Consider the following 27950-nt stretch of genomic DNA (forward strand, 5'->3'; position numbering starts at 1 on the left):
ATTGATACACAGGACTGAGGTATAATATACATATTTTGGGTTAAAGTTCACCCTCACATAGTTTCTCATTCTCCCAACATATTCTCCCAATCTACTCTTTCACTCTCAATGACGTATCCACAGGCAATATGGCCATCTCTGGGCAGTAGTCCTTAAGCCAGAAACTGTGTTACCACAAAATCTATTTATATGCAAGCTAAATGTTGCGTAAGAGGCCTGTGTATTTTTAAGACCAATACAAATGTCCATTACTACACCAAGCAAGCCTGTATTACAAGACACAACTCCCTAAAGTGAAAACGAACATAATAGCCTGTTTCATCCGGAAGCCAAAATGAACAAATTGTACAAAATGCTAAATAATAAATAAACACTGGTGGAGTCGATACACAGAAGACACAATATTCGTCAGAATGGGTAATCAAATCATATTACAGTGCACAATAATAAGATATAGCCTACTGCAAAAAAACATCCTGGGAGAGGTAACTGTAAAAGTTTAATAAGCTTCTCTCTCTCTCTCTCTCTCTCTCTCTCTCTCTCTCTCTCTCTCTCTCTCTCTCTCTCTCTCTCTCTCTCTCTCTCTCTCTCTCTCTCTCTCTCTCTCTCTCTCTCTCTCTCTCTCTCTCTCTCTCTCTCTCTCTCTCTCTCTCTCTCTCTCTCTCTCTCTCTCTCTCTCTCTCTCTCTCTCTCTCTCTCTCTCTCTCTCTCTCTCTCTCTCTCTCTCTCTCTCTCTCTCTCTCTCTCTCTCTCTCTCTCTCTCTCTCTCTCTCTCTCCCTCTGTCTGTCTTTCTGTCTTTGCTGCTAGTGTCTATAGGGGCTGGAAAGCAGAGCTGAAAGCCTAGTAAAGTAATTAGGCTTTGTTAATCTGTCTAGTTGCTTGATAAATGGTCCTGGATATGGAAACCAGGCAGTCATCCTGGCTCTACTTTGGCTCATGCAGCAGGACGTTAGCTCCTTTAGCTCCTCCAAGTCAGTGTCGAGAGGACTCTCCTCAACTACGCGTATTCTTAAGCAATAACAACGTGATCCGTATTATCCACCCAAGAATACCCGTCACCGAAGAGAGTCACAGAGAAGGAGGGGGAGGAAGAGAAGAGAGGTCATTGGGGACAGCAGCAGGGGAACTCAGAGGTCCTCAATAGTGGTGTGAGCCTGAGTGATGTCATGTTCTCTATGGGCTGAGTGATTGATTGAAGATGGCCTGCTGCCCGAGGATGGGGCAGGTGGGGCCTTCCATGTTAGATGTGTTCTGCAAACAGAAATGAAGACACTGTGCATTTGTGAACTGGTGCTGTGATGGGAGGGGTGAGTGTGCCTGCGTGTGTGTTTCTATGTGTATATGCACGTGTGTGTGTGCGTGCGTGCGTGCGTGCGTGTGTGTGTGTGTGCGTGTGTGCGTGTGTGCGTGTGTGTGTGTGTGTGTGTGTGTACAGAAGGAGGAACTAGAAAGTTTATGTCTCGTTAGTGGAGCTCTTACCTGCAGGCACCAATCAGACCTTTCCTCTCCTCCGAATTCCCTTCATTCGATTGCACTCCTCTGTGGCACGGGGCAATCAGCTTTTACTGATGCAAATCCAAGCTAAATGAGTGCCCTGGAACAAAAAGAAAATGCTAGTTAGATAAACAAACATGCATAAGCAAATAAGTAAATAAACACAACTGGATAAATGAGTGGCAAATGTCTCGAGGGCTTGCTATGGAAACCATGGCCTTTCAAGCCCGCCTTTAACATCACGATTGCCAGCTTCATTAATAGTCAACTGTGGTCTAGGCCCACTACATTCAAGTACACACACACTCACACACGCACACACAGAAATGCACACACACAAGAACACGCAGACACACACATGCACACATGAAACACGCATATTGCACAAAAGACAGTCATAAAGGAAAAATCCATTAGCAGCGGGAGGCAAATTACAGATCATTTGGAAAAAAGGAGAAAAAAGATACGGCCCTGCAATGAAGGCTGTCAGAAACAGGAACAATGACTGTTATTAGAGTTCTCGTTTTCTGAGGGGGGCAGAGGCTTTCTGTGGCCAAATGACAGAGGGGAGGCATGTGTGTGTGAGTGTGTTTTACAATGTACCGTGTGAATGTACCGTGTGAATGGAATTCACTAAGGCTATGTCTGCTCCTATGATTTGACAGCGCACAGCATGTGTTTTTGGATTTATTTATTTTTCTATTTTTGAACAGTATCATTACTGTTGAGTGGATATGTTTTTTCCTTCCTAAGTCTATGGTATTTGTATATGTTTGGCACATTTTATTGTAAAATCGGAGTATGATTATGAACCTCTTGTCTCTGCCAAAAAAAGAGAAAGGGCAATTTGAACATGTATGATTACTACACATTTGTACTTGATAAATAGTAATACTTTATTAAAGCATTGCTGAGATAATACGTGCCCTACCTACCATTTTGTGTAAAACTGAAACACAAGACATGGTTGTGCGAAGGAATTGAACAGACTAAAACACCATATTAACACTATCGCACTTGGACACATATTTCCATATCAACTGTACATTTGACCAGTTCATACACACACACTCTAAAATTACTCCAAAATTAATTAAAGTGGAAAGAAATATGCAGCTTTAAAATGAAAAAATAATAAAGATCTTTCCCATTTAGTAATCCGGTAAGTGTACTGTATAAATGAAACTCAAAGGGTCTTCTTCCTGCAATTGACAATGAGAACACCTTTAATGTCAGCAACATTACACCACTGAGAACAGTAAGAGCTATACTTTACATTTAAACTCAAACACAGTCATATGCTCCATTGAGCACAGAACCACTGCAAATAGGAACCACCATACACATAAACACCAATAAAAACCAGAGAGACCGACAGATGCCCCATCAAACGGACACACAGGTCATCTTATTCAAACAACCCTTTTTGGTCATCTTCTTCAAACAACCTAAAAGCGACCATATAAAGGATCTGAGTGTGTTCTACCAACTCAGTCCCAACATTGATTCAAATAATACGCCTGAGACTAGAGAAGCTATATTACTAACAGAGCCCCTACTGCTCTCTGACTTGTCTTACTCCAGTGCAGTGTTCATACTAGGGTTGATGACTTCCAACCACAGCCCTTCTACTGAGACAACACTGAGAGAAAGCAGAGACACAGAGAGCAAACAGAGGAGGAGCAGATTTCAGCACCACCTCTGTGGACAGCTCCGCTACAGTTCTATAGCAGACATCTACAACTACACCAGAGTATGGCAGGGACAGAGAGAAGGCGGAAACGCCAACAGACGTACAACAGACAACCTGGGTTACGATTCAGGGACTACTCTTTGATATTATTTGAATACTTTCGGTGTTAGCAAAATAAGACTGTTGAAGCCTTGAAAGCTTAAATGTAACCCTCCTACAAGAGCCTAACGACAGCTAGGGAGTGATACTAGAAAGAGAGAGATACAAAAAAAGGAGGTGCCATGAAAATATGGAAAATTGAGGGATAATGATAGAGAGGAGAGAGAAGAGCTGTCGTTCTCCAGATCCGTCTTTGGTCTGTAATTTCCACCTCTCTTTCACACACACACACACACACGCACACACACACACACCGTGACAGTAGCTCCTTGACAGGTCACCTCACCGTCAAGCAATGATTGTCATTTAATTGCAGAATGGAGAATCCCATTAATATGTTAATGGTTAACCACACAGTTTACAAATCCATAGAAATCCACCAAACCGGACACTGACAATGACAAGATTACACACACATCATGCTTCACTCTGACACAAAATGTTGAAAAAATATATATATAAAAAATTCCCCTCAAAATAAATGATCATAGAATTAAAAGGGAAAGTCGTGGTGAATCTGCATGAATCCCCCATCCGCTGAAGTAGGCTTACCCTTAAATTCCTGTTCCTCCTGAGAGAGAGCTTCCCTTCCACTGTGCACAATGCCGGGGAGTCAGTCGTCTGACGCTCGCCTCACCTGCGAGGAGAAGACTGGGATCGTTAAGGCTGCAGCTGCTGCCGACGCCACCGTGCGGCCCCGTTCCATGCTTGATTTATGTGGGTTACTATGCAAGTGAGAGCAGGGAGCACAGAGAGAGCACAGGGAAATATGTGCTCCTACTGCTGCCGCCGGTGCAGTGAAACGGGCGTAACCCCCCCTGTATACCTTCAGCCTCTGTGCTGGACGCCACAGCCCCAAAGCACCCAAGACCCACAGAGTCTGTCAGTCAAATCAGTAAGGCAACCAGCCAACCAGCCAGCCAGCCAGTCTTTCTAGTCCCGGAGATGCACTCTTCCAGGATGCGCAGGTGGTAGATAACGTAGGCACAGCTCACTCAGTAAGGGAAACAATTGAAAAGAAAAACAAGAAGATAGGAAAGCCACTGATCAGAGCCAGATGTTGCACTCGCCAAGGCAAACAAACTCACGGACGGATAAAGAGGGACTGAGAGACTGAGGGAGAGACAGCGAGAGAGGAGGAGAAAGAGAGGGAGAGAGAGAGGAGGAGAGAAAGAGAGCAATAAAACGTCCAACCACAGGGCTTCTAGGAGCAGAGGACCGTCATTTGTTCTGAGGAGAAGAGAGAGAGCGAGAGCGAGAGAGAGAGAGAGATAGAGAGAGAGAGGGGGGGGGGGGGGGGGGGGGAGGAAGGAGGGAGGAGGAGTGGAGAAGAGAGTAATTAGATTTGAGCAGCAACACAGTTACCAAAAGCAGTGAGTCGTGAATCGGTGGCATCTAATGGTGGATTAATTGAGGGAGATCCGCCTTGCAGTCTCGCATTGGTGACATCCCATCAGGGAGACCAACGCTCTCTGGAGACCAGGGCTAATACACAACCCAGCTAGCTGCTATACAAGAGAGTGGCTACATGTCCACGGTATTAGGACTGAAAACGTTGTACAAATAGATAGATGTAAAATAGCATTAATCAGCAACTGAGAGTAACCCATCTTTGAAGTTAAATGTTGTAATTGTCTATGATGTTGAATATATCCATCATCACATAGAGAGAAACTCATGAGAGACAAGTGGAAAAAATGTACCTCAGAGTTAAGGGATATTTTAATTCTTAAAAGTCTAAGCTGTTGAATGGTCATTCCATGGACCGTTTAGCTATTTGATTTTGAATTTTAGGACCCCTTTAGGTATAACTATATATGATTTGAGAAAATATAGAATTTGGCCTTTACTACTATAGCCCATAGAAACGTATTGAATAACACATTCAGAAATGGCAATACATCCTATGGAATAAGGTTTTGAAGTGTCTGTCCTATATCTAGGATATATAGGAAATCTCAGGAAATATATATATAGATATATATATATATATATATTTTTTTTTACACATTTAACCCCTTTTTGGGGGTAGACACAAAACTACCTCCATGCTTCCATTCATATTTTTTTTTGTACTGGTTACCTTCAGAAGAGTCCTGTGACACTTGTGGTGGACATAGAGCAAAAAGGAGAACACCATTGTCTTCGGGAGAAACTCACCTTTCCATAGGCCAAACCGTTCGGACACTGCAGACGTTTTCTTGAGAATAATGATTTTCGGGATGTCTCATGGTTTGACAAACATCGCTTTAGCTCGGCCATCTTCCACCGCAGATGCGGAAGGCCGCCATAGGCGGATGCGGGGAATTGAGACGCATCCCATGCAAAACAGATATCTCTAGATTAAACTGACAGATTTTGATGGGGATTTTTTATTTTATTTTACTTAGATTGACGCACTGGTGCACCAATAGACTAGGGAACAAATAATTACTAGGTGAAGAGGTGATATAATTTATTCAGCCCCTTTGTTTAGGCAAGACTAAATCAGTTCAGGAGTAAAATTGGTCTTAACAAACCACATAATAAGTTACATGGACTCACTCTGTGTGAAATAATAGGGGTTGACATGATTTTTGAATGACTAACCCTTCCTCTGTCCCCCATGCATACAACATCTGTAAGTTCCCTCAGTCAAGTATTGAATTTCAAGCACAGATTCAACTACAAAGACCAGGGAGCCTCATAATGAAGGGCAGTGATTGTAGATGGGTAACAATAACAAATCAGGCATTGAATATCTCTTTAAGCAGACACATCAAAGATAACATCCTCCTTCTGAACTGAGCTGCAGGACAGGAATGAAACTGCTCAGGGATGTTACCATGAGGCCATTTGTGATTGTAAAACAGCTACAGAGTTCAATGTCTGTGAGGGTAGAAAACTGAGGATAAAAAATGTAAAGTATAAAAATATTCCAATACATGCATCTTGTATGCAAAAAGGCATTAAAGAAATACTGCCAAAAAAATTGCCTAAATGCAAAGCCTTATGTTTGGGGCAAATCCAACACAACACATCACTGAGTAACTGCCACAACACATCACTGAGTAACTGCCTCCTTATTTTGAAGCATGGTGGTGGCTGCATCATGGTATGGGTATGCTTGACATCTGCAAATACTGGGGATTTTTTCAGGATAAAAAGAAACGGTATGGAGCTAAGCACAGGCAAAATCCTAGAGCAAAACCTTCTTCAGTCTGCTTTACACCAGAGACTGGGAGAACAATAACCTACAGCACAAGGCCAAATCTACACTGGAGTTGCTTACCAAGAAGACAGTGAATGTTCCTGAGTGGCCAAGTTACAGTTTTGACTTAAATCTGCTTGAAAATCCATGGCAAGACTTGAAAATGTCCATCATCCCCAACATCTTGACAGAGCTTGAAGAATTTTAAAAAGAATAATGGCCAAATATTGCACAATCCAAGTGTTCAAAGCTCTTATGGACTTATCCAAGAAGACTCACAGCTGTAATCGATGCCAAAGGTGTTTCTAACATGTATTAACTCAGGGAGCAGAATACTTATGCAACGACTATATTCTAGTTATTTCATTTCTATTAATCTTTGCTTTGTTTTAATGAATCTTTCTTCCACTTTGACATTACAGAGTATTTCATGTAGATTGTTGACAAAAAATGACAATTAAATCCAATTCTAATCCCACTTTGTAACACAATAAAATGTGAAGAAATCCAAGGGGTCTGAATACTTTTGCAAGCCACTGTATGTTGGGTGGACGTGAAGACATTGTCATTTCAAAAGTACTTTGAACTCTATTTGGTGAGAGTGACTTTCAAAGGCTGACATTTTCAATCATTCCAGTCTGAAATTATTTAAAGCTGTAGGCTAATTGTTCGATTTAAGAGTGGTAATGCAAAGAAGTGTCTCCCTGTATCAAATGTACCTATAGCCTATAAATAATTTGCATAAATCTATTAAACATAACCCTTTACCTTTACAATGACTCCATATTAAATGCAATAATGTCTTGCATTTCTCATGATTTGACATGCAAGTGACTCTTCATTTCACGGCTGACATACAGTTGAACTCACAATATCCACCACAAAGCAAACAAAAATGATTCAAACACCAGAAAGGTGCACCTTGCGGCCCAAAGGAGATATATTACCTTGACTAATGTGGCTCCTGATCATATTACAAAACAGATTTTTATTGTTATTGCTCCACTTCTTCTGCTGCAATATTTCCATGTCCTCCATAATGATACTTCAAGAGTGACATCTTTACACATAAAAGAGCTATTGTTTGAATACATCATTGAGATATTTAATAAAGCTTTACTATACCCGTATCTCAGGGGAGGTGGGGATCTACACCAGCAAATACATGTCAAAGGCCGGTGCTTTCACTTTATACGGAATAATCATTTTACTTTTTGGTTAAATTCTTTATACAAAAAATACATTTATTGTAATCCAATAGAGGCAGATCACTGCACAAAAGCAGCGTTTTAACTCTGACAATTTCCATGATAAATGGTCAATAATAAAACAAATGTAGAGTGGTGGAGTTCAGAGAAGACAAAGGAGAATTTAGCTTGTTTCCTTTTGGGTGGAAATCTACTGACCCCTATTGGTCAATTCGATAGGTACTTCCTCCTCATTAGAATATAATTGATTGGGGAAGTAAGACATTGTAATGAGGACCACATGAAAGACAATGTAATATCGATATTATTTTATTTTACCCCAATAAAGGTACATATTTTTTAATCGGATTATGTACTGTATATAGCACTGTATAGCCATCTCTACTCCATCATGCATTAAGGATATTCAGTGATTACCTAGTAGTTGTTTGCAGCCTCTCTATGGCATTGCCATAACAATGAAAATTATACCAGCTGACTAAAGCAAAAATATTTAATGATACTACTAGTGTATAAAGATGTATGACAGAATTATAGGAAATATGGCTGAGCTATACAAGAAACACTGTATATCACATGGATCTCTCTTCTCTCCCCCTATTCTCTCTAACACCTCTTTCTCTCTCCTCCCCCCTTTTCTCCCCCCTCTCTATCTCTAGCTGAGCTGACACAGTGAGTTGGAGGAGGTCCTGGAAACGGCCCATCCTGTCAGATTAAAGAGAATCGGAGGGGAACGGGAAGCTTTTTCCCCATCTTTCCCCTTTTTCCATTTTCATTACCCAGCTATAAATGCTAATGATGCTCTCTTTTATGCAAATCACCAGCTAGTTTGGAGAGGTGCATGTTGCTGCTTTCGCTGGGACAGCTCTGTTTTTGTATAGTCTAATAGGGCCATGGGAAATGGTCGACATGAGGGAGCAAATGAAACACACATGAGTAGAATCGTAAACACATACACATGCCCCTATGCACGTACACACGCATACACACATGCACATGCATGCGCAGACACACGCACGCACACACACACGCACGCACACACACACAAAACAAACAATGATTTTTTGGAACAAAAAAAAATCATTTTCTGTTTGATATCTTGCTAAGACAAACCACGTGAAAAAGTAGAAACATTCTCAAATAAACTATTCTCCAATTCTCCAAACAAAGTGTCAATGCCTCTGTCCCCAATGCTGTTCTCTATCTATAATGCAGCTCTTTTCGTCAGTAGTCTCCAGCTCTTTGCCGTTAGCTGTTTTTTGCCAATACACCAAAGAAATACACCAAAGACAAATTATTTTCAGGGCACTTCATCATATTAATGGTTTTCCTTGGGGGGTTTTAGGTCACGTGTTGCAATGTATATGTACATGTTGGGCCTTACTTAACTTGTATGGGCCAACACTTACATTATGTCTTGGCCCCATTCACTGTAGTGGAGCAGAGATCTGATGTTTATTATCAGGTATGCGGGAGGTACCAAGCCTTTAATCAGACCTCTGATCAAGTCCTTTGGTAGATAGCAAGACGCAGACCTCAAAGACTGTAAATGGGGCCATGCACTGTGGATCAAAACACACAGTCATTACTAATTCCTATCACAACACACACACACACAAACACACACACTGTAAACACCGTATTATACAGTGGGGAAAAAAAGTATTTAGTCAGCCACCAATTGTGCAAGTTCTCCCACTTAAAAAGATGAGAGAGGCCTGTAATTTTCATCATAGGTACACGTCAACTATGACAGACAAATTGAGAATTTTTTTCTCCAGAAAATCACATTGTAGGATTTTTTATGAATTTATTTGCAAATTATGGTGGAAAATAAGTATTTGCTCACCTACAAACAAGCAAGATTTCTGGCTCTCACAGACCTGTAACTTCTTCTTTAAGAGGCTCCTCTGTCCTCCACTCGTTACCTGTATTAATGGCACCTGTTTGAACTTGTTATCAGTATAAAAGACACCTGTCCACAACCTCAAACAGTCACACTCCAAACTCCACTATGGCCAAGACCAAAGAGCTGTCAAAGGACACCAGAAACAAAATTGTAGACCTGCACCAGGCTGGGAAGACTGAATCTGCAATAGGTAAGCAGCTTGGTTTGAAGAAATCAACTGTGGGAGCAATTATTAGGAAATGGAAGACATACAAGACCACTGATAATCTCCCTCGATCTGGGGCTCCACGCAAGATCTCACCCCGTGGGGTCAAAATGATCACAAGAACGGTGAGCAAAAATCCCAGAACCACACGGGGGGACCTAGTGAATGACCTGCAGAGAGCTGGGACCAAAGTAACAAAGCCTACCATCAGTAACACACTACGCCGCCAGGGACTCAAATCCTGCAGTGCCAGACGTGTCCCCCTGCTTAAGCCAGTACATGTCCAGGCCCGTCTGAAGTTTGCTAGAGTGCATTTGGATGATCCAGAAGAGGATTGGGAGAATGTCATATGGTCAGATGAAACCAAAATATAACTTTTTGGTAAAACTCAACTCGTTGTGTTTGGAGGACAAAGAATGCTGAGTTGCATCCAAAGAACACCATACCTACTGTGAAGCATGGGGGTGGAAACATCATGTTTTGGGGCTGTTTTTCTGCAAAGGGACCAGGACGACTGATCCGTGTAAAGGAAAGAATGAATGGGGCCATGTATCGTGAGATTTTGAGTGAAAACCTCCTTCCATCAGCAAGAGCATTGAAGATGAAACGTGGCTGGGTCTTTCAGCATGACAATGATCCCAAACACACCGCCCGGGCAACGAAGGAGTGGCTTCGTAAGAAGCATTTCAAGGTCCTGGAGTGGCCTAGCTAGTCTCCAGATCTCAACCCCATAGAAAATCTTTGGAGGGAGTTCAAAGTCCGTGTTGCCCAGCGACAGCCCCAAAACATCACTGCTCTAGAGGAGATCCGCATGGAGGAATGGGCCAAAATACCAGCAACAGTGTGTGAAAACCTTGTGAAGACTTACAGAAAACGTTTGACCTGTGTCATTGCCAACAAAGGGTATATAAAAAAGTATTGAGAAACTTTTGTTATTGACCAAATACTTATTTTCCACCATAATTTGCAAATAAATTCATAAAAAATCCTACAATGTGATTTTCTGGAAAACATTTTCTCATTTTGTCTGTAATAGTTGACGTGTACCTATGATGAAAATGACAGGCCTCTCTCATCTTTTTAAGTGGGAGAACTTGCACAATTGGTGGCTGACTAAATACTTTTTTTCCCCACTGTATACTCTTATTTTAGTGTGGAGTTTATTTGATCAATCTGTCGATGTTGTATAATGTCTAAAATGTGGCCTAAGCAAGTTTTTCTCTTAGATAACATCCCATGAACAAACCTCCTTACCAACAAGTAAAGAGATTGATAAAAGACTACAATAGCACTCCCCACATACCCAATTTAAAATCAACAGGTGCAGTTAATCTGCATTGCATTGCAGCATACACAGGCCTAGGCAAGATGAAAGAGTGTGTGCTGATGGGTGGTGTACCAAATCATGTCAAACATATGAGCTCTTGATTGGGCGTCCACTTCAGCATGAGCTCCCCAGCGGCACAGCGGCGGTGCGCTAGCAGACAGTAGCTGATGGGCTGTTGACACATTCTCATTATATCAAGCCCACGTCGCTTTCTGACCCCAGGCAGCCCGGCCCCAGCTGTGGTTATTTTTAAACATCCTCACCCATGTCATTATCAGATCTGTTTTAAATGTGTTTAAGTTGTATTTTATATGGGTTGTTACCCCTTAGCTGTGTGAATTATGCTGGTTCAGATTCTGAATGATTTAATGGAATGTAATTGACAGTGTAGGAGACATTATAGTCCCCTGTAGCTCAGTTGGTAGAACATGGCGCTTGCAACGCCAGGGTTGTGGGTTCGTTTCCCACGGGGGGGCAGTATGAAAATGTATGCACTAACTGTAAGTCACTCTGGATAAGAGCGTCTGCTAAATTACTAAAATATAAATTTGTGTTGTGATGATTGGTGGATGGTAGATGAAACCCAAAGGTGCCTTAAGATAAGAAGCAGCTGTTGAACTAGTCCCCTCAATGTAATGGTATTTTAGTCAATGTGTTTGCTAGAATACAGCAGAAATTGGGTTTCTAATTAGTGATGCGCATGTGACAAGAGAACATGGAATGCACACTCACAGACAGAGAGAGTGAGAGAGAGACAGACAGACAGAGAGAGAGACAGACAGAGAGAAAGACAGGCAGACAGACAGACAGACAAACAGACAGAGAGACAGAGAGACAGACAGAGAGACAGACAGAGAGACAGACAGACAGACACAGCCATGCAAACAGTTTTTTTGAACAAAACAGATTATCCCAAAGGCTTGATCACACATAATGCCATGAATAAACTTCTGGAAAACCATAGAAATATAGATAATCCAGAGCTATCCTGAACTGATGCTAGTGTCTAGATTTCATGCTGTTCAGTCTTCCACCTCCCTTTAGCCTAGTCCAGTGAACCTCAAATGGCTTTGTTGAGACGTTTTGTCAGTAAGCACTGTAATGACCAAGAGGCAGTGTGTTGGATTGGACTCCAACCAGGCTAGAGTTCGATAGTGTAGGTACATCTCCGTAATATTGCCCCCTCAACCCGCTGGCATTTGGAGAGATTTCCCTTGGACCAAAATCAAATAATGCTTTATTTGGACTGTCTCTGTAAACCCCTACATAACCGCCATTAAACTATTATTTCCAATTTCCAGATTGAATTCTCTATCAACCCCGAGAAAGCAAGGGTCACTGAGCAAAATTACTAATACGTTTGAACAAAAGGAGGCCTATTTTAGACCTGAATAGAAATTATTGACGCGGTAGCGGCTGGTGGTAGCTTTTGTTACAGTTGGGAGAGAGAGGGGAGAGGGGGGAAGAAGGGAGAGAGGGGAGGGGAGGGAGGGAGGGAGAGAGAGAGAGAGGTAGAGGGAGGGAGAGGGAAATTGATAGATACATTTGCAGATAGACAGAATTAGGGAAATTGAAATAGAGAGAGTTAAGACAAAGATGAAAAATAGAGAGAGAGAGAGACAGTGTGGATGTTGATTATTAGCACAATGATAAAGAAGCATGTCTTTTGAATGTTAATTTGTCTAAGCAGTTCTCAACAAATGGTGTACTTGCGGTACAAAGGTTGGCTTTCGGAATAGTAATAATAAAGTATCATGAAAATAGCCATGGGAAATGGCATTTCTCATGGCTATTTTCATGATACCTTAGTATTAATATTAATGTTACTAAACCTTTAATAAAGACGAATGGCCTGGATCGAAGAAGGAAACCACCATGTCTGCCAGACTGTGCCAGTGCTTTGTCTATTCAGCAGGACCATATAGGTCTCCCCACCAGAGCCAGATCGTGTGCCAGGCGGTGATTGATCCACTTTGTTTTATCATCTCTAATTAAACATTCACACCCACAGGCTTCTCCCCATCGCCAAATTCAATTTCCTCACAATCTCAGTCCCAAACGCTGAGAAATCTCTGTTAGTGGCAATAAACAAAGCAGTGTAATGAGTAAATAGGATAAAACGGCTCATTTACCATATCACGGCTGACTTGATCATTTGTATTGGTGAGCTTATTGAGAGAAAAGGGGGTGAGCGAAATGAGAGAGGGGCGAGTGAACACTGTGCACACTGATACAGCAGACCTAAAGGGAAGCTAAAGTCATTCTGCTACCTAAGAATGGTAAAGCACCCTTTACTGGGTCTAACAGCCGTCCAATCAGCTTGCTACCGTCTCTTAGCAAACTTTTGAAAGATATTGTGTTTGACCAGATACAATGCTATTTCTCTGTGAACAATCTTTCAGCATACTTATAGAGAAGGGCACTCACCATGTACTGCACTGACACAAATGACTGATGATTGGCTGAAATACATTTATAATAAGAAGATTGTGGGAGCTGTATTGTTAGATTTCAGTGCAGCCTTTGATATTATTGACCATAGTCTGTTATTGGAAAAACTTGTGTCATGGCTTTACATAATCTGCCATATCATGAGTTGAGAGGGTTTTCTTTAATGGAATCTTCTCTAATGTAAAACATGTAAAGTGTGGTATCCCGCAATGCAGCTCTCTTGGCCCTTTACTGTTCTCTATTTGTACCAATGATCTACCACTAGCATTAAACAAAGCCTGTGTGTCTATGTACGCTGAGGATTCAACATAATACACATCAGCAACCACAGCTAGTGAAATCACTGCAATCCTAAACAAAGAGTTGTAGTCTGTTCTGGAATGGGTGGCTGGTAATAAACTAATTCTGAACATATCTAAAACTAATAGCATTGTATTTGGTACAAATCATTCCCTACCCAGCAAACCTATTGGTTCTGTGAAAGTTCCCACAACATTCGTTAGGTTGCGGCAAATGTTCTCATAACACATAAACTGTCCCTTCGTGCTGATGATTATAGAATGTTTGTATAAAACATTAGCCTGATGTTGCAAGAACATTACTCGAAAACATTTAATCTGCTCTTTAAAGGTTCCCAGAATGTTTCATTAAGTTGTGGGAACAGTCTGGTGAGAACATTGTGGGGACATCACAAAAGGTATGTTCCCAAAACACAAAAACTGTCCAGTTGTGCAGATGATTCTGCAATGTTTATTTTAGGTTGCAAAAAACATTCACCTGATATTATAAGAACGTTCCCAGCACACATTTAGTCTGTTCTTTAAAGGTTCCCATAACATTTAATTAGGTTTTGTGAACAGTGTGGGTACATTACAAGAGAATGGTTCCCAAATTATAAAATATGATCAGTTGTAACTTAAACATTCATACAATGTTTAAGTTAGGTTGCACAGGACATTCCTATAATGTTGGAAGAATGTTGGCAGAACACCTGGTTTAAGTTATTTAAAGGTTCCCAGAACATTTAATTAAGTTATGGGAGTTGTCTGGGATGTTGCAATAATTGTCACGCCCTGGCTCTGGGGACTCTAATATGTTGAGCCAGGGTGTGTAAAGTCTATGTGTGTTGTTCTAGGTTTCACATTCTGGTATTGTGGTTCTATGTTGGCCAGTGTGGTTCTCAATCAGAGGCAACGTGATTCAGCTGTTGCTTGTTGTCTCTGATTGAGAACCATACTTTAGCAGCCTGTTTCCCCACAGAGTTTGTGGGATCTTGTTTCTAGTCTGTTGTGTTAGACCGTGAACTGTCACGTTTTCGTTTTGGTTGTTTTGATCGTGTCTCTAATAAAGAGTATGTTTGCCTGCAACGCTGCGCCTTGGTCCTCCTCTGTTCCCGACGAGCGTGACAGAAGATCCCACCAAGACTGGACCAAGCAGCAAGTCCAGGAGCCAGCGCCTGAGAGATCTCTAGCGGATCTCCTTCGCCTCCTCGACTGGGTCAAGCCATGTGAGGAAGAGAGGGGCTTGACGTGGAGGCAGAAGGGCGAAAGGCTGGCGAGGAGCATGGAGACCTGGTCCACGGGTAGGAGTGAAGCCCATATATTTTTTAGGGGGGGCTAACGCCGTGGACGACGGGGCAGCAGGAGGCCGCCAGGTTACGGGAGTCACTGGTCACCAGGGGGAAGGAGGATGTAGAGGCACGGCGAGAGGTACTGGCGTGTGTTGCCAGTCCGGTCCGGCCTGTTCCTGATCCCCACGTAGGGCCAGTGGTGTGTGTTCCCAGTACGGTCCGGCCTGTTCCTGCCACTCGCACCAAGTCTACGGTGCGCATCGCCAGCTCGGCCCGGCCTGTTCCTGCTCCCCGCACCAAGTCAGTGGTGCGTTTCGTCAGCCCTGTCCGGCCCGTTCCTGCTCCCCGCACCAGGTCAGTGGTGCGCGTCGTCAGCTCGGTCCGGCCCATTCCTGCTCCCCGCACCAAGTCAGTGGTGCGTTTCGTCAGCCCTGTCCGGCCCGTTCCTGCTCCCCGCACCAGGTCAGTGGTGCGCGTCGTCAGCCCGGTCCGGCCCATTCCTGCTCCCCGCACCAAGTCAGTGGTGCGTTTCGTCAGCCCTGTCCGGCCCGTTCCTGCTCCCCGCACCAGGTCAGTGGTGCGCGTCGTCAGCCCGGTCCGGCCCATTCCTGCTCCCCGCACCAAGTCAGTGGTGCGTTTCGTCAGCCCAGCACGGCCCGTTCCTGCTCCCCGCACCAAGTCAGTGGTGCGCTTCGTCAGCCCGGCACGGCCCGTTCCTGCTCCCCGCATCAAGTCAGTGGTGCGCTTCGTCAGCCCGGTCCGGCCCGTTCCTGCTCCCCGCACCAAGTCAGTGGTGCGCTTCGTCAGCCCGGTCCGGCCCGCTCCTGCTCCCCGCACCAAGTCAGTGGTGCGTTTCGTCAGCCCGGCTCGGCCCGCTCCTGCTCCCCACACCAAGCCAGTGGTGTGCGTCGTCAGTCCGGCACGGCCCGTGCCTGTTCCACCGGTGGCTGGTCCGGCACCGGTCAGATGCTTCACGCCGGAGCTAGAGCAATCCGCTCCACCAGTGTGCAGTCCAGCTCCGGCCAGCGGGGCCAGACCGGACCAGGGGTACTTTGGGGGGTTGGAGAGGGAGCGGGGATCAGGCCCGGAGCCGGAGCCGCCGCCTAAGCGGAGTGCCCACCCGGTCCCTCCCCTGTGGTGTTTGGTGGGCGCGGTCGGAGTCCGCGCCTTTAGGGGGGGCCCTGGCTCTGGGGACTCTAATATGTTGAGCCAGGGTGTGTAAAGTCTATGTGTGTTGTTCTAGGTTTCACATTCTGGTATTGTGGTTCTATGTTGGCCAGTGTGGTTCTCAATCAGAGGCAACGTGATTCAGCTGTTGCTTGTTGTCTCTGATTGAGAACCATACTTTAGCAGCCTGTTTCCCCACAGAGTTTGTGGGATCTTGTTTCTAGTCTGTTGTGTTAGACCGTGAACTGTCACGTTTTCGTTTTGGTTGTTTTGATCGTGTCTCTAATAAAGAGTATGTTTGCCTGCAACGCTGCGCCTTGGTCCTCCTCTGTTCCCGACGAGCGTGACAATAATATTCTTGTGATATTGCACAGAACATTCCCGCAATGTTGCAGAATGTTTTAGTTAGTCTAAATTCTGCATGTCTGCCTGGATTTATAAATCTGGACGAAATAAAGATGTCCCCTCTTTTTGCAGATTATATCTGAGCCTCAAATTCACTGTATATTAAACATTGTTAAAGAATATGTGGGATTGAACCTGCAGTCAGATCATTAACCCACAAGGGGATAACTGCTGATTTTTTTCTCTCAGTCTAATATGGTTAATCAGGAACACAATTTCTAAATTATTAAAATGGTCCTCTCCTCTTCATATGCTGTGTGAATGTTTTTTTGCACCTTAAAATAAGTATTGTAGAATCATCTGCACAACTGGACAGTTGTGTTTTGGGAACATATTTTTTGTGATGTTCCCACAATGTTCCCACAAGATGTCCCACAACCTAATGAAACATTCTGGGAACCTACTCATTCAAGGGCACTTGTTTCCTTCACTCTGCGGTCCGAACCATCTCAATTTGGTTGAGGTTGGGGGATTGTGGAGGCCAGGTCATCTGACACAGCACTCCATCACTCTCCTTCTTGGTAAAATAGCCCTTACACAGCCTGGAGGTGTGTTGGGTCATTGTCCTGTTGAAAAACAAATGATAGTCCGTCTAAGTCCAAACCAGACGGGATGGCATATCGCTGCAGAATGCTGTGGTAGCCAGGCTGGTTAAGAGTGCATTGAATTCTAAATAAATCACAGACAGTGTCACCAGCAAAGCACCCCCACACCATCACACCTCCTCTTCCATGCTTTACGGTGGGAAATACACATGCAGAGATCATCTGTTCACCCACACCGCGTCTCACAAAGACACAGCGGTTTGAACCAAAAATCTCAAATTTGGACTCCAGACCAAAGGACACATTTCCACCGGTCTAATGTCCATTGCTCGTGTTTCTTGGCCCAAGCAAGTATCTTCTTCTTATTGGTGTCCTTTAGTAGTGGTTTCTATACAGCAATTCGACCATGAAGGCCTGATTTACACAGTCTCCTCTGAACAGTTGATGTTGAGATGTGTCTGTTACATGAACTCTGTGAAGCATTTATTTGGGCTGCAATTTCTGAGGCTGGTAACTGTAATGAACTTATCCTCTGCATCAGAGGTATCTCTGGGTCTTCCATTCCTGTGGCGGTTCTCATGAGAGCCAGTTTCATTTACATTTACATTTAAGTCATTTAGCAGACGCTCTTATCCAGAGCGACTTACAGTTAGTGCATACATTTTTTTTATTTTTTTATTATATATATTTTTTATACCCCCGTGGGAATCGAACCCACAAACCTGGCGTTGCAAACGCCATGCTCTACAAACTAAGCTACATCCCTTGCCGGCCATTCCCTCCCCTACCCTAGACGACGCTGGGCCAATTGTGCGCCGCCCCATGGGTCATCATAGCGCTTGATGGTTTTTGCGACTGCACTTGAAGAAACTTTCTAAGTTCTTGAAATGTTCCGTATTGACTGACTTTCATGTCTTAAAGTAATGATGGACTGTCGTTTCTCTTTGCTTATTTGAGCTGTTCTTGCCATAATATGGACTTAGTATTTTACCAAATAGGGCTATCTTCTATATCAAATCAAAATCAAATCACATTTTATTTGCCACATGCGCCGAATACAACAGGTGTAGACATTACCGTGAAATGCTTACTTACAGCCCTTAACCAACAATGCATTAATTTTTTTATAAAAAAGTAAAATAAAACAACAACAACAAAAAAGTGTTGAGAAAAAAAGAGCAGAAGTAAAATAAAATAACAGTAGGGAGGCTATATACAGGGGGGTACCGGTGCAGAGTCAATGTGCGGGGGCACCGGCTAGTTGAGGTAGTTGAGGTAATATGTACATGTGAGTAGAGTTAAAGTGACTATGCATAAATAATTAACAGAGTAGCAGCAACGTAAAAAGATGGGGTGGGGGTGGGGGGGCAGTGCAAATAGTTCGGGTAGCCATGATTAGCTGTTCAGGAGTCTTATGGCCTGGGGGTAGAAGCTGTTGAGAAGCCTTTTGGACCTAGACTTGGCGCTCCGGTACCGCTTGCCGTGCGGTAGCAGAGAGAACAGTCTATGACTTGGGTGGCTGGAGTCTTTGACAATTTTGAGGGCCTTCCTCTGACACCGCCTGGTATAGAGGTCCTGGATGGCAGGAAGCTTGGCCCCAGTGATGTACTGGGCCGTACGCACTACCCTCTGTAGTGCCTTGCGGTCGGAGGCCGAGCAGTTACCATACCAGGCGGTGATGCAACCAGTCAGGATGCTCTCGATGGTGCAGCTGTAGAACCTTTTGAGGATCTGAGGACCCATGCCAAATCTTTTCAGTCTCCTCAGGGGGAATAGGCTTTGTCGTGCCCTCTTCACGACTGTCTTGGTGTGTTTGGACCATGATAGTTCGTTGGTGATGTGGACACCAAGGAACTTGAAGCTCTCAACCTGTTCCACTTCAGCCCCGTCAATGAGAATTGGGGCGTGATCAGACCTCTTTTTTTTTCCTGTGGTCCACAATCATCTCCTTTGTCTTGTTCACATTGAGGGAAAGGTTGTTATCCTGGCACCACACGGCCGGGTCTCTGACCTCCTCCCTATAGTCTGTCTCATCATTGTCGGTGATCAGGCCTACCACTGTTGTGTCGTCGGCAAACTTAATGATGGTGTTGGAGTCGTGCCTGGCCATGCAGTCATGGGTGAACAGGGAGTACAGGAGGGGACTGAGCACGCACCCCTGAGGGGCCCCCGTGTTGAGGATCAGCGTGGCAGATGTGTTGTTACCTACCCTTACCACCTGGGGGCGGCCCGTCAGGAAGTCCATGATCCAGTTGCAGAGGGAGGTGTTTAGTCCCAGGGTCCTTAGCTTAGTGATGAGCTTTGAGGGCACTATGGTGTTGAACGCTGAGCTGTAGTCAATGAATAGCATTCTCACGTAGGTGTTCCTCTTGTCCAGGTGGGAAAGGGCAGTGTGGAGTGCAATAGAGATTGCATCATCTGTGGATCTGTTGGGGCGGTATGCTAATTGGAGTGGGTCTAGGGTTTCTGGGATAATGGTGTTGATGTGAGCCATGACCAGCCTTTCAAAGCACTTCATGGCTACAGACGTCAGTGCTACGTGTCGGTAGTCATTTAGGCAGGTTATCTTAGTGTCCTTGGGCACGTGGGACACTAAGATAACATGTCAGGTGACATGTTGGAAATTGTCGGTGAAGATACTTGCCAGTTGGTCAGCACATACTCGGAGTTCACGTCCTGGTAATCCGTCTGGCCCTGCGGCCTTGTGAATGTTTACATTTACATTTTAGTCATTTAGCAGACGCTCTTATCCAGAGCGACTTACAGGAGCAATTAGGGTTAAGTGCCTTGCTCAAGGGCACATTTACGTCATTTAGCAGACGCTCTTATCCAGAGCGACTTACAAATTGGTGCATTCACCCTATAGTCAGTGGGATAACCACTTTCCAATTTTTATTTTATTTTTATTTTTTTTGGGGGGGGGGGGGGGGGGGGGGGGGGGGTAGAAGGATTACTTTATCCTATCCCAGGTATTCCTTAAAGAGGTGGGGTTTCAAATGTCTCCGGAAGGTGGTGAGTGACTCCGCTGTCCTGGCGTCGTGAGGGAGCTTGTTCCACCATTGGGGTGCCAGAGCAGCGAACAGTTTTGACTGGGCTAAGCGGGAACTATGCTTCCGCAGAGGAAGGGGAGCCAGCAGGCCAGAGGTGGATGAACGCAATGCCCTCGTTTGGGTGTAGGGACTGATCAGAGCCTGAAGGTACGGAGGTGCCGTTCCCCTCACTGCTCCATAGGCAAGCACCATGGTCTTGTAACGGATGCGAGCTTCAACTGGAAGCCAGTGGAGTGTGCGGAGGAGGGGGGTGACGTGAGAGAACTTGGGAAGGTTGAACACCAGACGGGCTGCGGCATTCTGGATGAGTTGTAGGGGTTTAATGGCACAGGCAGGGAGCCCAGCCAACAGCGAGTTGCAGTAATCCAGACGGGAGATGACAAGTGCCTGGATTAGGACCTGTGCCGCTTCCTGTGTAAGGCAGGGTCGTACTCTCCGAATGTTGTAGAGCATGAACCTGCAGGATCGGGTCACCGCCTTGATGTTAGCGGAGAACGACAGGGTGTTGTCCAGGGTCACGCCAAGGCTCTTCGCACTCTGGGAGGAGGACACAACGGAGTTGTCAACCGTGATGGCGAGATCATGGAACGGGCAGTCCTTCCCCGGGAGGAAGAGCAGCTCCGTCTTAAAAGTCTTACCTGCTTAAAAGTCTTACTCACATCGGCTACGGAGAGCGTGATCACATAGTCATCCGGAACAGCTGGTACTCTCATGCATGCTTCAGTGTTGCTTGCCTCGAAGCGAGCATAGAAGTGGTTTAGCTCGTCTGGTAGGCTTGTGTCACTGGGCAGCTCGCGGCTGTGCATCCCTTTGTAGTCTGTAATAGTTTTCAAGCCCTGCCACATCCGACGAGCGTCAGAGCCAATGTAGTACGATTCAATCTTTGTCCTGTATTGACTCTTTGCCTGTTTGATGGTTCGTTGGAGGGCATAGCGGGATTTCTATTTCTCCTTGAAAGCGGCAGCTCTACCCTTTAGCTCAGTGCGGATGTTGCCTGTAATCCATGGCTTCCGGTTGGGGTATGTACGTACGGTCACTATGGGGACGACGTCATCGATGCACTTATTGATGAAGCCAGTGATTAATGTGGTGTACTCCTCAATGCTATCTGAAGAATCCCGGAACATGTTCCAGTCTGTGCTAGCAAAACAGTCCTGTAGCTTAGCATCTGCGTCATCTGACCACTTTTTTATTAACCGAGTCACTGGTGCTTCCTGCTTTAGTTTTTACCTATAAGCAGGAATCAGGAGGATAGAGTTATGGTCAGATTTGCCAAATGGAGGGCGAGGGAGAGCTTTGTATGTGTCTCTGTGTGTGGAGTAAAGGTGGTCTAGAGATTTTTTTCCTCTGGTTGCACATTTAACATGCTGGTAGAAATGAGGTAGAACGGATTTAAGTGCATTAAAGTCCCCGGCCACTAGGTGCGCTGCCTCTGGATGAGCTTTTTCCTGTTTAGTTATGGCCTTATACAGCTTATTGAGTGCAATCTTTATGCCAGCATTGGTTTGTGGTGGTAAATAGACAGCTATGAAAAATATAGATGAAAACTCTCTTGGTAAATAGTGTGGTCTACAGCTTATCATAAGATACTCTACCTCAGGAGAGCAAAACCTTGAGACTTCCTTAGTATTTGATTTTGTGCACCAGCTATTGTTTACATATATACACAGACCGCCACCCCTTGTCTTACCGGAGTCAGCCGTTCTATCTTGCCGATGTAGCGTATTTCCCGTCAGCTATATGTCGTCGTTCAGCCACGACTCTGTGAACCGTAAGATATTACAGTTTTTAATGTCCCGTTGGTAGGATAACTGTAATCTTAGGTCATCTAATTTATTTTCAAATGATTGAACATTGGCTAATAGGATTGATGGAAGAGGCAGTTTACTCTCTCGCCGTCAGATCCTTACAAGACACCCCGACCTACATCCACTATATCTCTGTCTCTTTCTCCTGCGAATGACAGGGTTTGGGCCTTGTCGGGTGTCTGTAGGATATCCTTCGGGTCTGACTCGTTGAAGAAAAAATCTTCGTCCAATACGAGGTGAGTAATCGCTGTCCTGATATCCAGAAGCTCGTTTTGGTTATAAGAGACGATGGCAGAAACATTATGTACAGAATAAATTACAAATAATGTGAAAAAACACACATAATAGTACAATTGGTTAGAGGGCTGTAAAACGGCAGCCATCTTCTCCGGCGCCATCTCTGTATACCTCCCCTACCTTGTCAAAACACAACTGATTGGCTCAAACGCATTAAGAAGAAAAGAAATTACACAAATTAACTTTTAAGAAAGCACGCCTGTCAATTGAAATACATTCCAGGTGACTACCTCATGAAGCTGGTTGAGTGAATGCCAAGAGTGTGCAAAGCTGTCATCAAGGCAAAGGGTGGCTGTTTGAATATATATTTTTGAATATATATTTTCATTTGTTTAACACTTTATTGGTTACTACATGATTCCATATGTTATTTCATAGTTTTGATGTCTTCACTATTATTTGACAATGTAGAAAATAGTAAAAATAAAGACAAACCCTTGATTGAGTAGGTGTTCTAAAACTTTTGACCGGTAGTGTATATATACAGTGAGAGAAAAAAGCATTTGATCCCCTGCTGACTTTGTGCGTTTGCCCACTGACAAAGAAATGATCCGTCTATGGTAGGTTTTAATGGTAGGTTTATTTGAAATGTGAGAGACAGAATAACAAACAATAAAATCCAGAAAAACGGATGTCAAAAATGTTATAAATTGATTTGCATTTTAATGAGGGAAATAAGTATTTGACCCCCTCTCAGTCAGAAATATTTCTGGCTCCCAGGTGTCTTTTATATAGGTAACGAGCTGAGATTAAGAGCACACTCTTAAAGGGAGTGCTCCTAATCTCAGTTTGATACCTGTATAAAAGACACCTGTCCACAGAAGCAATCAATCAATCAGATTCCAAACTCTCCACCATGGCCAAGACCAAAGAGCTCTCCAAGGATGTCAGGGACAAGATTGTAGACCTACACAAGGCTAGAATGGGCTACAAGACCATCGCCAAGCAGCTTGGTGAGAAGGTGACAACAGTTGGTGCGATTATTCGCAAATGGAAGAAACACAAAATAACTGTCAATCTCCCTCGGCCTGGGGCTCCATTCAAGATCTCACCTTGTGGAGTTGCAATGATCTTGAGAACGGTGAGGAATTAGCCAAGAACTACACGGGAGGATCTTGTCAATGATCTCAAGGCAGCTGGGACCATAGTCACCAAGAAAACAATTGGTAACACACTATGCCATGAAGGACTGAAATCCTGCAGCGCCCGCAAGGTCCCCCTGCTCAAGAAAGCACATATACATGCCTGTCTGAAGTTTGCCAATGAACATCTGAATGATTCAGAGGAGAACTGGGTGAAAGTGTTGTGGTCAGATGAGACCAAAATGGAGCTCTTTGGCATCAACTCATCTCACCGTGTTTGGAGGAGGAGGAATGCTGCCTATGACCCCTAGAACACCATCCCCACCGTCAAACATGGAGGTGGAAACATTATGCTTTGGGGGTGTTTTTCTGCTAAGGGGACAGGACAACTTCACCGCATCAAAGGGACGATGGACGGGGCCATGTACCGTCAAATCTTGGGTGAGAACCTCCTTCCCTCAGCCAGGGCATTGAAAATGGGTCGTGGATGGGTATTCCAGCATGACAATGACCCAAAACACACGGCCAAGGCAACAAAGGAGTGGCTCAAGAAGAAGCACATCAAGGTCCTGGAGTGGCCTAGCCAGTCTCCAGACCTTAATCCCATAGAGAATCTGTGGAGGGAGCTGAAGGTTCGAGTTGCCAAACGTCAGTCTCGAAACCTTAATGACTTGGAGAAGATCTGCATAGAGGAGTGGGACAAAATCCCTCCTGAGATGTGTGCAAACCTGGTGGCCAACTAAACCTAAACCTATCCAAGATGGCGTAGTAGTGCAGTCCTGTTTTTGTCGTGTGTCTGTAAATAGCCTGTAAATACCCAGTTTTTTTGTATTTTTCGTACATATTTCCCTATCAGACATTTCATCCTTCTACAAAATATACTTTCCTGCAACCCGCCTCACTCAATGTGGAACGGATTCTATATTGACTTACTTTTTATCTAGAATCTCCAGTTGAAACTAGCTAGCCAGCTAACTAGCTACTTGCTATTAGCCACAGTTAGCGGTATTTCACCCAGAACATTTGATTTTTCTGCCAGAATAATTTAATCACTGGACATTAATCACCGGATCGCAACTAGCTAGCCGCAACCGAATGGATGTTGCTGTTTGGCGAATCACCACTGCCCCCGATGCAAGCACCAGTTAGCCTCGAGCTAGCCTAGAGCCAGGCCCATATCCCGGCTATCTACCTCTCGGTCTACCGGACGGAAGTAGCCAGCTAACTAGCTACTTGCTATCAGCTACCGTTAGCGGTTTTTCACCATTGTCCGTGGCCTGCACCACTTACCAGCCAGCTCTAGCCTGGACTATTATTCGGCCAGTCTGCACTGTCTGCACAGCGCGTTATCGACCCAGAACGTATCAGTTTTTCTGCCGGAATCACTGAATCACTGGACCTTTAACTCCGGATTCATCGCTACCAGCTAGCTGCAACAAAATGAACGTTGTGGTTTGGGTAATCATCCTGAGCTAGGCCCATCTCCCGGCTATCTACCTCTCTGTCAACCGGACGGGACCACCTAGTGTTGACACGGAGCCCTGCCGATCCTACACGACTGGTGTGCCGACGAAATCGTCTGATGTGGTTACAACAGGCTTCCCGTTACGACGTCGACCACGAAGATTCCATCTGCTAGCCCCGGCCCGCTAGCACACGCTAGCCATGGCCTCTTGCTCGCTAGTGCTTTAGCAGCCCCAGAACTACCTCAGAACTATCCTATTGCTGTACACCGGACCTTATGATAACTCAGCTATACAGCTGATGCCTGCTGGACTGTTCCTTTTTACGGTACCGCATCCTGTTTATGTTTAGCCTCAGCCCAAACTGTGTCGTCATTACCAGCTGTTGTCTTAGCTCTCTGAAATTACACCTGTGATTGCTTTATGCCTCTCTCCCATGTCAATATGTTTAGCTTATTGTTGTTTCGGTTATTTCTAATTGTACTATTTCACTGTAGATCCCCCAGCCCAGCTAAACCTGCCTTAGATAGCTCCTTTGTCCCACCCCCCATACACGCGGAGACCGACTCAATTGGTGCCTCCAGTGATGCTATCTCTTTCATTGTTACCCAACGCTTAGGTTTACCTCCACTTTACTCATATCCTTCCATATCCTTGTCTGTACATAATGCCCTGAAATCTGCCCCCTTTATTCTATGTACCCAACGCACTAGAAGACCAGTTCTTAAAGCCTTTAGCCGTATCCTTATTCTAGTCCTCCTCTGTTCCTCTGGTGATGTAGAGGTTAACCCAGGCCCTACAGCCCCCATTATCACTCCTACTCCCCAGGTGCTATCATTTGTTGACTTCTGTAATCGCAAAAGCCTTGGTTTCTTGCATGTTAATATCAGAAGTCTACTTCCTTAGTTTGAGTTATTCACTGCGTTAGCACACTCCGCCAACCCTGATGTTCTAGCAGTGTCTGAATCCTGGCTTAGGAAGGCCACCAAAAATTCTGAAATTTCCATCCCCAACTATAACAATTTCCGTCTAGATAGAACTGCCAAAGGGGGTGGAGTTGCAATCTACTGTAGAGAGAGCCTGCAGAGCTCTATCATACTATCCAGGTCTGTGCCCAAACAGTTTGAGCTTCTACTTCTAAAGATCCACCTTTCCAGAAATAAGTCTCTCACTGTTGCCGCTTGCTACAGACCCCCCTCAGCCCCCAGCTGTGCCCTGGACACCATATGTGAATTGATTGCCCCCCATTTATCCTCAGAGTTCGTACTGCTTGGTGACCTAAATTGGGATATGCTTAACACCCCGGCCATCCTACAATCCAAACTAGATACCCTCAATCTCACACAAATTATCAACGAACCTACCAGGTACAACCCTAAATCTGTAAACATGGGTACCCTGAGTGGCGCAGTGGTCTAAGGCACTGCATCGCAGTGCTAGCTGTGCCACTAGAGATCCTGGTTCGAATCCAGGCTCTGTCGTAGCCGGCCATGACCGGGAGACCCATGGGGCGGCACACGTCGTCCAGGGTAGGGGAGGGAATGGCCAGCAGGGATGTAGCTCAGCAGGGATATAGCTCAGTTGGTAGAGTATGGCGTTTGCAACGGCAGGGTTGTGGGTTCGATTTCCATGGGGGGCCTATATGTAAAAAATAATGTATGCACTAACTGTAAGTCGCTCTGGATAAGAGCGTCTGCTAAATGACTAAAATGTAAATGTAATATCATCCTGACTAACTTACCCTCTAAATACACCTCCGCTGTCTTCAACCAGGATCTCAGCGATCATTGCCTGCGTCTGTAACGGGTCCGCGGTCAAACGACCACCCCTCATCACTGTCAAACGCTCCCTAAAACACTTTAGTGAGCAGGCCTTCCTAATTGACCTGGCCCAGGCATCCTGGATGGATATAGATCTAATTCCGTCAGTAGAGGATGCCTGGTTGTTCTTTAAAAGTAATTTCCTCTCAATCTTAAATAAACATGCCCCATTCAAAAAATACAGAACTAAGAACAGACATAGCCCCTGGTTCTCCTCAGACTTGACTGCCCTTGACCAGCACAAAAACATCCTGTGGCGTACTGCATTAGCATCAAATAGCCCCCGCGATATGCAACTTTTCAGGGAAGTTAGGAACCAATATACACAAGCAGTCAGGAAAGCAAAGGCTAACTTTTTCAAACAGAAATGTGCATCCTGTAGCACTAACTCCAAAAAGTTTTGGGACACTGTAAGGTCCATGGAGAATAAGAGCACTTCCTCCCAGCTGCCCACTGCACTGAGGCTAGGAAACACTATCACCACCGATAAATCTACAATAATCGAGAATTTCAACAAGCATTTTGCTACGGCTGGCCATGCTTTCCACCTGGCTACCACTACCCCGGTCACCAGCTCTGCACCCTCCGCTGCAACTTGTCCATGCACCCCCCCCCCCCCCCCCCCCCCCCCCCCCCCCCACCGCTTCTCCTTCACACAAATTCAGACAGCTGATGTTCTGAAAGAGCTGCAAAATCTGGACCCCTACAAATCAGCTGGGCTAGACAATCTGGACCCTTTCTTTCTAAAACTAGCTGCCGAAATTGTCGCAACCCCTATTACTAGCCTGTTCAACCTCTCTTTCGTAACGTCTGAGATCCCCAGAGATTGGAAAGCTGCCGCAGTCATCAAAGGGGGTGACACTCTAGATCCAAACTGTTACAGACCTATATCCATCCTGCCCTGCCTTTCGAACGTTTTTGAAAGCCGAGTTAACAAACAGATCACCGACCATTTCGAATCCCACCGTACCTTCTCCGCTATGCAATCCGGTTTCCGAGCTGGTCATGGGTGCACTTCAGCCACGCTCAAGGTCCTAAACGATATTATAACCGCGATCGATACTAGACAGTACTGTGCAGCCGTCTTCATCGACCTGGCCAAGGCT

General features: G+C 44.9%; 1 long non-coding RNA gene across 1 annotated transcript in view; it reads left to right on the forward strand.

The window, feature by feature from the left end:
• The window catches only part of LOC311098999, a 49984-nt gene extending 41132 nt beyond the window's left edge, over positions 1–8852 (forward strand). Inside the window, exon 3 of the long non-coding RNA XR_014609670.1 lies at positions 8405–8852. This is a non-coding gene — a long non-coding RNA (uncharacterized lncRNA). The remainder of the gene's footprint in view (positions 1–8404) is intronic.
• The last annotated feature ends 19098 nt before the right edge of the window (positions 8853–27950 follow it).

Source organism: Coregonus lavaretus (genome assembly GCF_964263955.1).
Source record: "Coregonus lavaretus genome assembly, chromosome: 23".
In the NCBI taxonomy this organism is placed as follows: Eukaryota; Metazoa; Chordata; class Actinopteri; order Salmoniformes; family Salmonidae; genus Coregonus; species Coregonus lavaretus.